At 37.4% G+C, this 13,505-nt stretch overlaps 1 long non-coding RNA gene across 3 annotated transcripts; it reads right to left on the bottom strand.

Moving 5' to 3' along the window:
* Positions 1-7,597: 7,597 nt before the first annotated feature.
* LOC141573163 (uncharacterized) lies at positions 7,598-13,473 on the bottom strand. Of its 3 annotated transcripts, none has more exons than XR_012498789.2 (5): positions 13,125-13,473; positions 12,750-12,981; positions 9,153-11,198; positions 8,371-8,410; positions 7,598-7,966 (listed from the first exon to the last, which is right to left on the bottom strand). It is a non-coding gene; the product is annotated as an uncharacterized LOC141573163 (long non-coding RNA). The 3 variants fall into 3 exon arrangements; XR_012498788.2 differs by adding an exon at positions 11,315-11,447 and having other exon boundaries at positions 12,750-13,473; XR_012498787.2 differs by having other exon boundaries at positions 12,750-13,473.
* Positions 13,474-13,505: the final 32 nt, after the last annotated feature.

Below are 13,505 nucleotides of genomic sequence, written 5' to 3' on the forward strand. Positions count from 1 at the left end.
AATAAACTGGACTTCATTGAAGTAAAAAACTTGTCTTTTTTGTTCAAGAGACAACCTAAAAAAAGGGAGAAGATATTTGCAAATATATCTGTAAGGGTTAATATTCAGACTACATAAAGAACTAAGAACTATTACAATTCAATAATAAAATAACAAATAATGCAACTTAAAAACGGACCAAAAAAATCTAAATAGACGTTTCTTCAAAGGAGATACAAATGGGCAAATGGACATGAAAAGATGCTCAACATCATCAGCAATCTGGGAAATGCAAATTAAAGCCACAATGAAATAACACTTCACACACTAGGATATCTATCATTTAAAGGACAGATGATAATAAGTGTTGACAAAGATATAGAAAAATAACCCTCATACACTACTTAGTGGGACTATAAAACGCTTTGGAAAACATTCTGGCAGTTCCTCAAACTGTTAAATATAAAGTTACCATGATCCAGCAATTCTATTCCTAGATATACACCCAACAGAATTGATGACATATGTCCACACAAAAACATGTACTCAAATATTCACAGAAGCATTATTCATAATAGCAAAAAATGTAGAAATAACCCAAATAAATGTCCATCAACTGACTAATGGAAAACAAAAGTAATATACCCATGCAATGGAATATCATTAGGCCATAAAAAGGAATGAAGTACTCATACAATATGGATGAAACTAGAAAATATTATGCTAAGTGAAAGTAGCCAGTCATAAAGTATGATTCCATTAATATGACATGTCCAGAATAGGCAAACCTATAGAGACAGAAAATAGATTAGTAGACTACTGCTCCAGCCTTCAACTAGGGCTGGAAACTTAGGGGAGAAATGGGAAGTGACACAGGTTTTCTTTTGGAAGTGATGAAAATGCTGTAAATGCTCAAATACATTATGATGATAGTTGCACAGCTTTGGGAAATTGGTAAAAAACTGAAAATTGTACATTTTAAATAGGTGAACTCTATGATATGTTAACTGTATCTCAATAAAACTGTTATATATATATAAAAAAAAAGATACAATGGCCTTAAGACAGCAGCTAATAATAAGTAAAGTATTATTAAGGGAACAGGTAGGACATTTACATCCAACCAGGATAACTGTGAAAATCTTCCAAAGAAATAAAACCTAAATTGAAATCCAAAGGGTAAGTTTACATCAGCTACAGCAGCAATTCCTAAACAGTTTGGTCCCAGAACTGCTTTAAACTTTTAAAAATTACGGAAGACCCCAAAGAGCTTTTGTTCATGTCATTTCCATCAATATTTAACATATTAGAAATTAAAACCGAGAAAAAAATTTAAATATGTATTAATTCGTTGAAAAACAATAAGCCCTTGATGGGCACAAATAACATATTTGTATGAAAAAAGGCCATGTTTTCTAAATTAAAAAAAAAAACTAGTGAGAGAGTGGCAGTGTTTTTCATTTTTGCAAATGTCTTTAATTTTTTTAAGCCCTGGCTTGATAGAAGATAGCAAGATAGTTTATAGCTACTTCTTCATTCAATTGTTGCCATATTTGTTGCAATTTGTTTATGTAAAGAAAATCCAGTCTCATACAGATATGTAATTAGAGGAGGGGGGAGGAGGGGTGTAATAGCTTGTTCAGATAGTTGAATATTTTCTTTGATACCACACCGAAACTCGACAAGTGGTAGTTTCTTAATGGAAATGTGGAACTTGAAACCATGTCAATGACCTTTCTGAGTTCTTTTACATTAAAAAATCAGTGGTCTGTCTTACACTTTGGGTAGATATTATACTCATATGTAATTTTGTAACATAATGGATTTGTCATTTAGAAAACATTGCTTCGCTGAGTTATACAGATCTCCTAAATGTCGACACATTTCATTATACAATATCTAAAAATCATATTCATTATTTTCACAGACTCATCAGAAAAAGTCTTTAAATCTTGGGAAACTGCCAAACTCACAGTGATGAATACAGTTCTCCAAAATACTAATTTTTGTATAAAAGCTCAAATTTTGTCATTGACAACAAATACTGTCAGTTATTTTCTTTAAGTGTTAAGCTCATTTATTCATTTTTAAGAAATTGTCTGTAATATTTCCAAATCTGAATAACAACTATTAACCTGTCATTTATTCTGTCACATAAAAATGATGTTATATTTTTTAAGTGGCTAAATCAGCCTATAATTCTGTCTCTTGTGTACTTTTCCTTCCCTTCCTCTCCCTCATCTTTCCCTTCTCTTCTCTCCCCCTTTCTTCACTTCCCCCCTCTCCCCCTCCTCAGCTTCTGTAGTCACATCTTCTCTGATTCTGACCCTGTCTTCCTCTTATAAGAAGTCTTGTGATTACATTGAACTTCCCAAATAATCCGGGATAACCACACCATCTCAAGATCTTTAATCACATACACGTATGCAAAGTTCCTTTTGCCATGTAAGGTAACATATTCACAGGTTTCGGGGATAGGAAGTAGACATCTTTGGGAGGCCATCATTCAGCCTACCATAATTAATTTTTCACTGTTTCATCTAGGACATTCGTAGGTGAAACTAGTTGTTTTCTCCAAGCACATCACAGTGAGGAACAAAATGGATACCAGCACAGTTAGTATCACTGTCTTGATTCCTGCTAAGATGCCAGCAGTTTTACAAACCACTGATTTGCACTATCAATGGTAATGTTCACACAGTGAAAAAGGTAAATGTCTTAATATTATTATGAAAATAGTTTTGATTTTGAAGAGCCCCTGAAAAGGTCTCAGGCCTCCAGTAGTCCACAGACCAGATTTTGAGCTAGAGGAAGGGTGGAAAGAGATTTCCCAGCCTAGAGAAGTGGCAAGAGAGAAAGAAGCAAGCATGACAAGTTCTGTACAGTAGGAGCATGGTTTGTGAGGTAGGAGGTAGAAAAAAAAACATACCGGGAAGGACAGTAACAACCCATTCACTGAAAATCTAGTAAACTATATTAAGAAATTTGGACTTCATCCTGAAAGGCATAAGGTTGGAAGTAGAGGGGTATAGGAGGCACTAAGTGTTTTTAAGCAGGGGAAGTGGTAATATCAGCTTGTGGTGTACAAAAGAGAGGGAAATAAGTTAGGAAGCTGTACTAGTAGTCCAGAAAAAAGACAGTAATAGGGAATTAGATCAATGGCAGTAGAGATGGAAATGGAGATGATACAATTAGCAGGTTTTGGTGGTTGGTTAGAATCTGATTTGAGTCACTTGACATGGTGATATAATTTTAAGATTTAATAGAAAAACTTGGAGATGAGGACCGTAGATTTGCAAAGAAAACAAAAAGATAAGTTTTAGACATGAATGTGCAATGCCCAGAATCATCCAAGGAAAGATGTCCAAGCAGTTGATATAATTTGGAGCACTGAGAGAAATCTGGGCTGAAGATACGAGATTTGGAAGTTTTTGACCTATAATTGTTGTTGATGATAATTGTTAACATTTGTTGAATGGCAGACCATCTTCCAACTGCTATACCTTTATTATTTCACTTAATCCCATATAGTGAGTACTAATAACTATCCTCATCTTATAGACGAGAAAACAGAGACAAGAGAGATTGAACTTACTCAAATGAGTGATGGAGTCAGGATGTGAATCCAGGAGATCTTGACTCCCTTCATTGATTTGACACAGGTAGAGAGAGCAAGAGCAATGCTACTTGTAGTATATCCATCAAAATCACCTTTGGGGATTTCAAATTAAGCAAACTTCTAAGAGTCAGATGAATGCCTTCAGTAGTTTATTCCTTTCTTTCTCACCTCTCACGTTCAGGATCACAGCCATATTAAACCACAGTTATTACCAAGGTGTCTGACATTCCTCAAGTGTGTTATGGCAATAAAAGGGTGGCTTGAATTCAAGGTGTCAGAGGTGGAGAAATTCTTGGTGATAAGAAGGACTAAGGTGTGGCTTTAGAAGGGAGTGGCTAGTGTCCTGAGAAATAAGATAGACGAATACAAGATTAAGGTATTGGATGGGTCATCACATAGACATTGAAGTCATACTTAGATGACAGCAGAGCTTGGGAGTATATTGGGAGTGTAGGGAAATCAGTGTACCAGGGAATAAGTTTGGCAGATGGCAGTAAAGAGGAAAGACAAGTTTTTAAACTAAAATGAGAAATGATGGTGTGAAAGTAATATTAGAGAGACTGGGAAACGTGAACAACTTGACCAATCTTCTAACGTTTCATCAACAAGATTCTTGGAGAAATTAAAATTAACCATTAACTGCACATCTGTTATGTGCCCATGTCCTGAGCGATTCTTTGGTATCACTAGCTCTTTATCTTCCCTGTCCTTCCCTTCACCATTTCCATTTCTGTGGGGACAATAAAACTGCTACTAAAGTAGTACTATTACTATTACTATTATTAATACACTAATAGCAAATACTTGCCATTTGTAAGACATTGCCCTACACAGAGCACATAAATTATTTCATTTAATCATCACAATGACCCTATGAGGTAAGTCTATAATAGCACTATTTGCAGATGAGCAAAATGGGGGACAAATGAGTTAAGTAACTTGCCCAAGATCTCATAGACAAAAAGCTGGAATTTGAACCCAGGTAGTCTGGTTCTAGATGCCATTATCTTAACCCACCATGCCAAGCCACGTGATCTATGGAAGCATATGCATATGAAGTTTACAACCATATACATCAAACACTTAACAATGATTATTTCTCAAGGAGGGATTACAGGGATTTTCAAATTGTAAGTTACTTTTTTGTGTGTGGTAATACTTAGATTATTACACCATGAATATCCTACTTTTGTAAACAAATGATTGTTTAGTTCCTGCCATGAGCCAGACATTGTTCTAGATACTGGGGAGAGCAGTATTTTAGTAATAAAATAACTAGCTACTAACAAATAACTCAAAGATCTTAATGTTTTAACAAAAGTAAGCTTTATTTTTCATTCACATCTTATCCTGAATTGGCTGTTCTGCAGGCAGCCTTTCATATTTTGATTCATGGATTCTGTTTCCTATCAACCTATGGTGGCACCATCTTCTTCGGCAGCATATGCAAACATTTTCTATAAAGGGACAGACAGTAAATATTTTAGGCTTTGTGGGATATACTATCACAACAACTCAATGCTACTATTGTGGCATGAATGTAGCCGTAGACAGTATGTAAATGAATGCTCATGGCTGTGCTCCAATAAAACCTTTTTTTACAAAAACATGTGGTGGGCTAGAGGTGACCCATGAGCCATAGATTGCCAATCCTTGTTCCAGGGTATTCTCAGAGTCCTGGACTGGACCCTCCCTGCATTCAAGTTGTCAAAAGAAGGAATGAGGCAGGCCTAGAAATGGGACATGACTTCTACCCATAGGCCACTGGCCAGAATTCAGACATATGGCCCCAACCAAATGAGTCTGAAATACGTAGTTTTCTTGTGACTCAATGAAAGGAAAAGAGATTGGTGACCATCTAGCCAGGCTGTGGCACAGTCAGTTCTTTCAGTCACCAAATATCCTTTTTACTATTTTTCCTTTGTATAGATAATATTCTCCACATCCCCATATAAATGATAAATGTCTAACTATTACATTGTTTTGTACACCTGAAACTAATAGGAAAAAAAAGAAAAAAGTATTCTCCCTATACCCAAAAAGGACAACCCAAAGTTCAAGCCACTAAATAAATACATCCAGCTCAAAGTCCAAACTCCAGGCGATGTCCAGTTTCCTTCATCAGGCTCAGATATGACTCTTTGAACTAAAAAGACAAGTAATATGCCCAGACACACCCATACCAATGGTAATGCAACAAAAACAGGAAAACTGTGAAATACATTCTCACTTAGAACAAGGAAGAATTAAAGACACACAGAACTCACAGGGCCACAGAAATTCTAAAATCTGACACCCCTGTCCAGGTGACACCATGTTTCTCAGCGCCACCTAATGACTTTGGGATGGAATCGTTCGGGAAGGGAGAGAAAGAAAAAAGAAGAGAAAGAAAGGTAGGAAAGGAAGAGAAAGAGGAAAAATCAAAGCCTTTTTTAATTTCTTACTATTGAGGTCTAGAAGTAATCAGAATTTTTTATCCGCAAGGCCCGAGATTTTAGACTCTATTCCTTTCTATTGCTTCTTACAAACCTGTGAGGGAATTCTTTTCTGAGCTCATCTCTTTCTTATAACATCTTGCCACATGCTGCTAAAAATAACCTCTATTAAGTTTCCACTTTCTATTCCCTTCCCCCAAGACTCAGTAGATACATGTTCTGTTGCTCAACTAATGTCAGGCAACTGTTTTGCCAAATTATTTGCCACTGTAGCTCATGACTTACCATCTTTTCAGCCACTGATATTAGGTTCATTACACCCCAACATCCACCTGCTGTATAAATATCACATAGGTATTTTTTTACAGTACCATTCCACTTCAAGAGTGAACAAAACAGATAAAGCCTCTACTCTCATTGAACTTACATTCTGTAGGATTCTTCTAACTCTTCATATGGTTTTATTTTAGGAAGTGCATGTTGGTTTTAAAATGTATTCAGGATTTGTTTTAATCAAGTTATGGTAAGACAGGCAGATATGAAAATGACTGTCATAAATAAAGAAGATTTTATACTCATAGACCCCTGGAAGCAGGAGGCCCATTTTGGACGTCTGTCATCTAGAACTTTAAGATAATAAATCTGTGTTGTTTTAAGCCACTATTTTTGTAGTTATTTGTTATAGCAACAATAGGAAAACTAATATACTGTCTTCTACATGAACATGAGTATGTTTCTAGCCAACCTAAAAAGTATACAATTATTGAAACATATATCAATAATTAATATCGTTTTGATTATATATAATTAACTTGTAGAAATTGAGCTTTTCTTTTTTATTGAGCATTTCTTCTCAAATTTTCAGCTTGAGAAATAAGAGAAGTTTCACAATAGTGTTGAAATAATTAGATATCTGGAGAATGCCAAACATATGTAATTATAATTAGCATTATCTCCTTTGATCAGGTGAAAGAGAATGTCTTTGTAGTTGTCCACTGCTTTCTCTCACATCTTGACTTAGTTTATATTTCTGTGGACTTTCCTATTTTCCTTTGAGAAAGGAGAGAGAAAAACTCATGCCTCCAGAACCCTTTAGATTTCTCAGGAAATTACTACCATGTTTCCCCGAAAATAAGACCTAGCCGGACCATCAGCTCTAATATAATATAAGGTCTTATATTAATTTTTGCTCCAAAAGACGCATTAGAGCTGATGGTCCGGCTAGGTCTTATTTTCGGGGAAACACGGTAAGCTCTATTCAAGTCAAAAACAATAAGTCCTATTCTATTTGGATTTTCGTTCTATCACACATTCAGGCTCATTCAAAAAGTTGTTATATAAACCAAGTCAATCCATATTAAAGTCCTCTATTCTTTGTTCTAAATGCATATGCCTGGAGTTAGCCAAACTGGAAAGTTTAGAGCCAACTATCATTCTGTAGAGGGTACACAGTCTGCCACAACACTGCCCTCACTTCTGACACTAACTGCAAATTTGGGGTTTCCAAAACCACTCTCAGGTTCAACAATGTGCTACCAGGACTCACAGATTGCACTGAAAACTGTTGTACTCATAGTTACAATTTATTACAGGAAAAGGATACAGATCAAAATCAACCAGTAGAAGACGCACACAGGACAAAATCTGAGAGAGTTCCAAATACAAAGCTTCCGTTGTCCTCTTCCATCTGTGAGGATGTGGTTACACTCCCAGCACTGAAGTTTAACAATATTCATGGAGTATCACCAACCAGGGAAGCTTGCCAAAGCTTTCACATCCAGAGATATTATTGGGGCTTCATCACAGACGTGATTGATTGATTGATTGATTGATTGATTGATCGGTCATATAGGCAATCGATATTGCCTATATGTTTGAACTCATCTCCAGGTTGATCACATAATTGGTCTTTCTGGAATAGCCAATCCCCACCCTAAACAAAAACACTCCTATCAGGTATCATATAGATTACCTCCCACAAGCCAAGGACAAAGGCCAGATCACTCTTTGAGCAAGGTCAAATTATTTACCTTATACTGAAAAGAATTAAAATTTTTCAATTCAATTTTTTTCTTTTACTTTAAACATTTTCTCACCTTTGATAGTGGTCTTTCTGAGTACATACAAATGACAGATTTTTATAACCAATTAATCTTCCAGTAGTCTTCAGAGAGGGGGTGGGCAGCCACAGATACAGAAATATATGAACCATTATAAAGGCTAGCTACCTTTCTTTGGAAGAGAGGGAAAAAGTTTTTTTCACTTACACACAAAAAATCAGTATCCATAGTTTTCCAACTTAAGGCAAGAGTTGATAGGAAACAGCATAAAACTCACCAGTTGGTTATAGCAATTCCAGATCTCATAGAGCTGTTTTCTGTTCAAAGACACATAAAATACTTTTAGTTATTTAATTCATAATGACCCACAAACAAGACAAATAACACAGAGTGCCAGGACAAACAAACAGAAAGACAAATCAACAACAACAACAACAACAAAATCATAAAAAGACAGAGACTCTGCCTTCTGGTACCCAGCCATAACCAGATCCCCTGTGTCTGTCTGCCATCTAACATACACCAAATGGTCATAGCATAAACAAACAAATAAATGTCAGATTTCATGTTGCTGCCGTCAGCAGTTGTACACAAATCTAAATCAGAGCAATATCCAGAATTGGCCAATAACTAGAAACAAAGAACCAGAAACAGAGAAAAGGACTCAGTCAGAGTAAAGTTCTATTAGCACATGAAAGGAAGCTCAAGAGCCAGGAAGAGGGCCAGCCCAGTGGCTCAGGTGGTTGGAATGCCATGCTCCTAACGCTGAAGTATCCAGTTCGATTCCCACATGGACCAGTGAGCTGCGCCCTCTACAGCTAAGATTGTGAACAACAGCTCTCCCTGGAGCTGGGCGGCCGCACGCTGACCAAGGACTGGTGACCAAATGCCTCAGCCAGGGGGAGCGCAAGGCTCATGATACCAGCACGGGCCAGGGAGCTGTGTCCTATACAACTAGACTGAGAAACAACAGCTTGAACTGGAGGGAGGGGAAGGGGGAGAGGTGGAAGAAGAGGGGGAAAGAGCCAGGAAGATTACTTCTAGGTGAAAAGAGCGTACCTCATACTCTTCTCATTCAGTGCAGTCTACTCAGTGCAGTCTGCTCCGTCGTGATATGTAAATCCACCTGGACTTCTCAGTGGAATCTCAAAAATGCTAAAAGACTAAAAGTGAAAGTCATTTAGAAAGAAAATCTACTTGCAAAGAAAGTTATTAAGGAAGCCACTATTTAAAAGGCTTGCTCACCCACAATAGCAATTTACTCACATGATTATTTTATCTGTAAAGCTTTCCTCCTGTCTTCAGATATCAGCATTGCAAAAGTCAAGGTACAGTTGTTTTTTGGGGGGAGTCAATAATTTACAGGAAGACACAAGGTTTCATTTAATGTGGGATCTAGAATTAGATCCTGGTTTTGTTGTCTTATTTTTGTTTTCTCAGGATGCAAAGTGGTGTGTGTGTGTGTTTCCTATCTGTAGGAAGTGATATGTATGTTTACCCTTAGTAGAAGCAGGCCATGTCAATTTTGTTCCACATCTCTTTAGTTTCCTTCTTGATATCTCCCTCCTCTTGTCTATTTGAATTATTGTCTCAATTTAATTACATGGTAAAGGTTGCCATTTACTGAGCACTTAATTTATGTCAAATAAAAATACAATCTTGTTTAATAGTCACAATAACTCTGTCAGATAGATATTACTCTTATTTTACATACAAAGAAAATGTCAGAGTGGTTAAATCATTTACCCAAGGATCCATAAATATTAAAGGCAAAGCTGAGATTTGAACTTCTTTTTACCCCCTACTTCTGTTGTATTGTAACTGTGTTATATTCATCTACTTTCTCCATCAACCGTCAGCTCCTTGAGGGCAGGGATTATGGCTTGCAAGTCTTTAAATGATCAGAACAAAGTAAAGGGGCTAGTACATAGTAGGCATATAAACGAATGAGCTTATCCTTTTGTATTTTGCAATTATTTCACATGAACAGATCTTACTTTTTTAAAAAAGATATAATAAGCTCCCTGAGGGCAAGGAATGTTGAAGTTAAAGCAGAGATAGTGATGTGAAAGATTGAAGCTAGCTAATAATCTCTTCAAGGCCATATCTTGATGTAGTTCAAGACCTGGTCGTTAGCTTTACATGTAAGAAATTCAATTTTGACCATGCATCCAGAGTTGATTAGTTTAGAGGGAATGGCTCATTTTGTGCAAGCACATAAGAAACTGATGAATGGGTGTAACTGTATTTTAGCTGGTCAGAGATGAGACTGCCTTGGGCTGCTCTGTAGGGTTAGGTGACACAACTCATCAGAATCACAATCACCTCTGTGCTCTCTGGGTAGACTAGCCTCCAAATTTTTATGCCCCAATGTTCAGGAAACTTTTTAAATGAAATAGTCAGGAACTGAATCAAACACACACTCTTGATATATAAATAGGGCTCACAGAGTAAACCGAGGGAAAGACATTGAGGTTCACACAGGTACCAGTCTGATGGCAGGAAGTCCTCAGAAAATGCTGAAGTGGAGAGAGAAACAACAGGGTCATGAGAGAAAATCATCCTACATATATTTGCATGAGCCAGACCAAGCAGGAAAGCGTGGCTGTTAGAACAGATGGCTTGAGGTTTGAACCTGTTTCTGTCCATTTTCCAACATATGTCCAGATTGCCTCTGTTTCTTCCAACCACCCATGGTCTCTGGAAGGAAATGGCTTTGGCAAAAAGGAAAAACATATGTCATAAGAAGCCAACACCTCTGAAAGAACAGGTAACACAAAAGCTGCTTCCCTGCTACCTGGAGAAGAATATGAACCCCTGAAGGTGGTGGTCTACAAAAGGTGGAAAATGGTGTGGGCATCAGCCAACAGAGCAGAAGGACAGCAATACTAGCAGACACCAGAGCAAGAGAATACAGAGTGGTAGGCAGCACTTCAACAACTGTATTGTAGAAACAATCCCCATGTCCATCCTCCGTCAGCCCCAAAGGAAACAGTGAGGGAGGTTGTGTTACCTTGAGTTCCTTCTCTGAGATGGAAAATGAAGGTAATAATAAGGGTACCTTCTGCCTAAGTTTGTTGTGAAGATTCCATCATCTGATGAGTACTGAAAATAAACAAATATACTAATTGTTACATTGATAAAAATGTTCATTCATTCATTTTAAATGGAGATCATTTACAAGTCACTCAAATACTGGTCCTACTGTTCTGAGAACGTACCAGGCACACTCCTGCCTTGGTGTCTTTGAATATGCTTTGCTTGAAATGTTCTTCCTCTAGTTATCTTCATGTCTGGCTTCTTTATCTCCATGAAGTCATTAACTCAAATGTCACTTCCTCAGTGAGGGCTTTCCTGATCATGATGGATCATCTTAGTCCCCTATCGTGCTTAAGTTTTCTCTGTAGCGTCTAGTATTATCTAATACACTAAGATATTTGCTTATTTTCTGCTTCCCTTCACTAGAATATAAGTTTCATGAAGTATAAAGATTTTTTTATGTTTTGTTCACTGCTGTGTCCTTAGTGCCTATAAGAATACCTGGCACAGAATACACACTCAAATTTTTGCCAAATACATGAAAGATGTTCACCATCCAGAACAACTCTTTCCAGTTACAATGGTCATGGGAGGTCTCTGAGCAAAAAGATATTTTTTGCTAATATCACTCAGTAGGTCTCAAAAAGTACCTTGTAGCGCCTTGAAATAATTTAATCCCGTCATTCATTATTTGTATTTATGGAATCCCTCCTATGTGCCAGATACTAGTCTAGTACTGGGAATCGAGCAATGAACTTTCATGGAGTTTATACTCTAGCTGGGACAGGGATGGGGTTGAGGGGTGGGGAGAGAACAGAAAAACTCTGTTTCTTATCCTTGTCATTTCTCCATGCTAAGCCATTACTAAAACTATAAGCCCTGCTGGGTTATCTATACTCTCCCATATTCTCCTCATACTTCTTTGCGCTACTCTCCTTGATCTAGCACTTTGTTTAATAAAGTTTTGAATCTCTTACCTTTCTTGCAAGATAATTATCAGACAATTACTGTATTTGGCCAAGATCCATATCCAAAATCAGAGTCACCCCTGAACCCCTGAGCTGATTACATAAATGAGTATTGTGCAAAGACAACTTCTAGGAGATGCCATAGGAAAGAGGTTTCTCATTGAATAAATGATTTCACTACTTTTTGTGTAAAGGGTGCAAACTTAGTATTCTTTTGTGTTTTTTTGTTTTGTTTTGTTTTTTTAAGAAGGACACAGCTCACAGTGGCCCATGCAGGGATCAAACTAGCAACCTTGGTGTTATTAACACCATGCTCCAACCAACTGAGCTAAACAGGCACCCCTAAAGGGTGCAAACTTTAGATGTAAGGAAAAGAATTTTACTTCTTGCAGATATTCATTAAATGTTTACGAAATACTTAATGAGATCCTACTCCACGACTAGCACAACCTGATGCCCTATAGGGATAGCAGTAAGTGTAAGATTCAGACTCCATTCTCTAGCAGACGGCACATCCATTAAGGAACTAGACCATGAAAAATTATGAAACTATATAACACTATAAAGAGCCACAGCGCTTCCACTTCATCCATCCCTCGCCCCCCACCCTCCTCTTCCCAATCAAGCCAGTTAGTTTGGTTTCTCTTACCTCCCTGACCACATTGGCTCCTATGGCATAATCAACCATGCTCTTGTCTGTACCCTAGAGTACCCTATCCCTGGATCTTCCCCCACTTTCATCTTTTCTGTTACTCAGTTCAGCATTTTCATTCCTCTTGATCCCAGATTGCAGAGCTGCTTAAGAAAATCAAGTTACTTAGTGTTCCATACCTTCCACCAGGTGGCAACTTAAATGTTTACAAGCAATCTGCATACAGGGCCTGGGAAGTGAGGAAAAGAAATTTTGCTTTTATTGGAATCCAGACTTGTGGAAGAATTGAGGTATTTAAATCAGTCATTGAGACTGAAAGTTATCAGAAAAACAAACTACACTAAGAAAAAAACACCAAGTCTAAATTCATACCCTAGAGTCATTGCAGAAAAAATGGGAGAGGTCCAGATGTATCTGAAAGATATCCGTGCAAAAAATCAGTTTGGCCAGCGAGAAGAGAACCGCCAGGAGTGTTCCCAGATAATAGTAACAATCATAGTGTCTTTTTAAGGATTTCATTTCAAGGCAGGAGTAAAGTCTAGCCGCTAGCATTTCCCAAATTCCATATGCCTGAGGCAGACAGACACCGACACAGCCCGCATTTTTCTCAAGGTAAAATATATCATATATGTGAATTTAAAAAATAATAATAGCGAAGTTTCCCTCCTTTAGATCTTTGCTCAATCTAGAAGCGGAAAAGCTCGTTTAGTGCCTTAAGAAATCTCGCGATATTTTGGGGGGGTCTCCTGTGGC

This window comes from Rhinolophus sinicus, chromosome 17 (genome assembly GCF_057876585.1).
Source record: "Rhinolophus sinicus isolate RSI-liver-muscle chromosome 17, RSI-T2T, whole genome shotgun sequence".
Classification (NCBI taxonomy): Eukaryota; Metazoa; Chordata; class Mammalia; order Chiroptera; family Rhinolophidae; genus Rhinolophus; species Rhinolophus sinicus.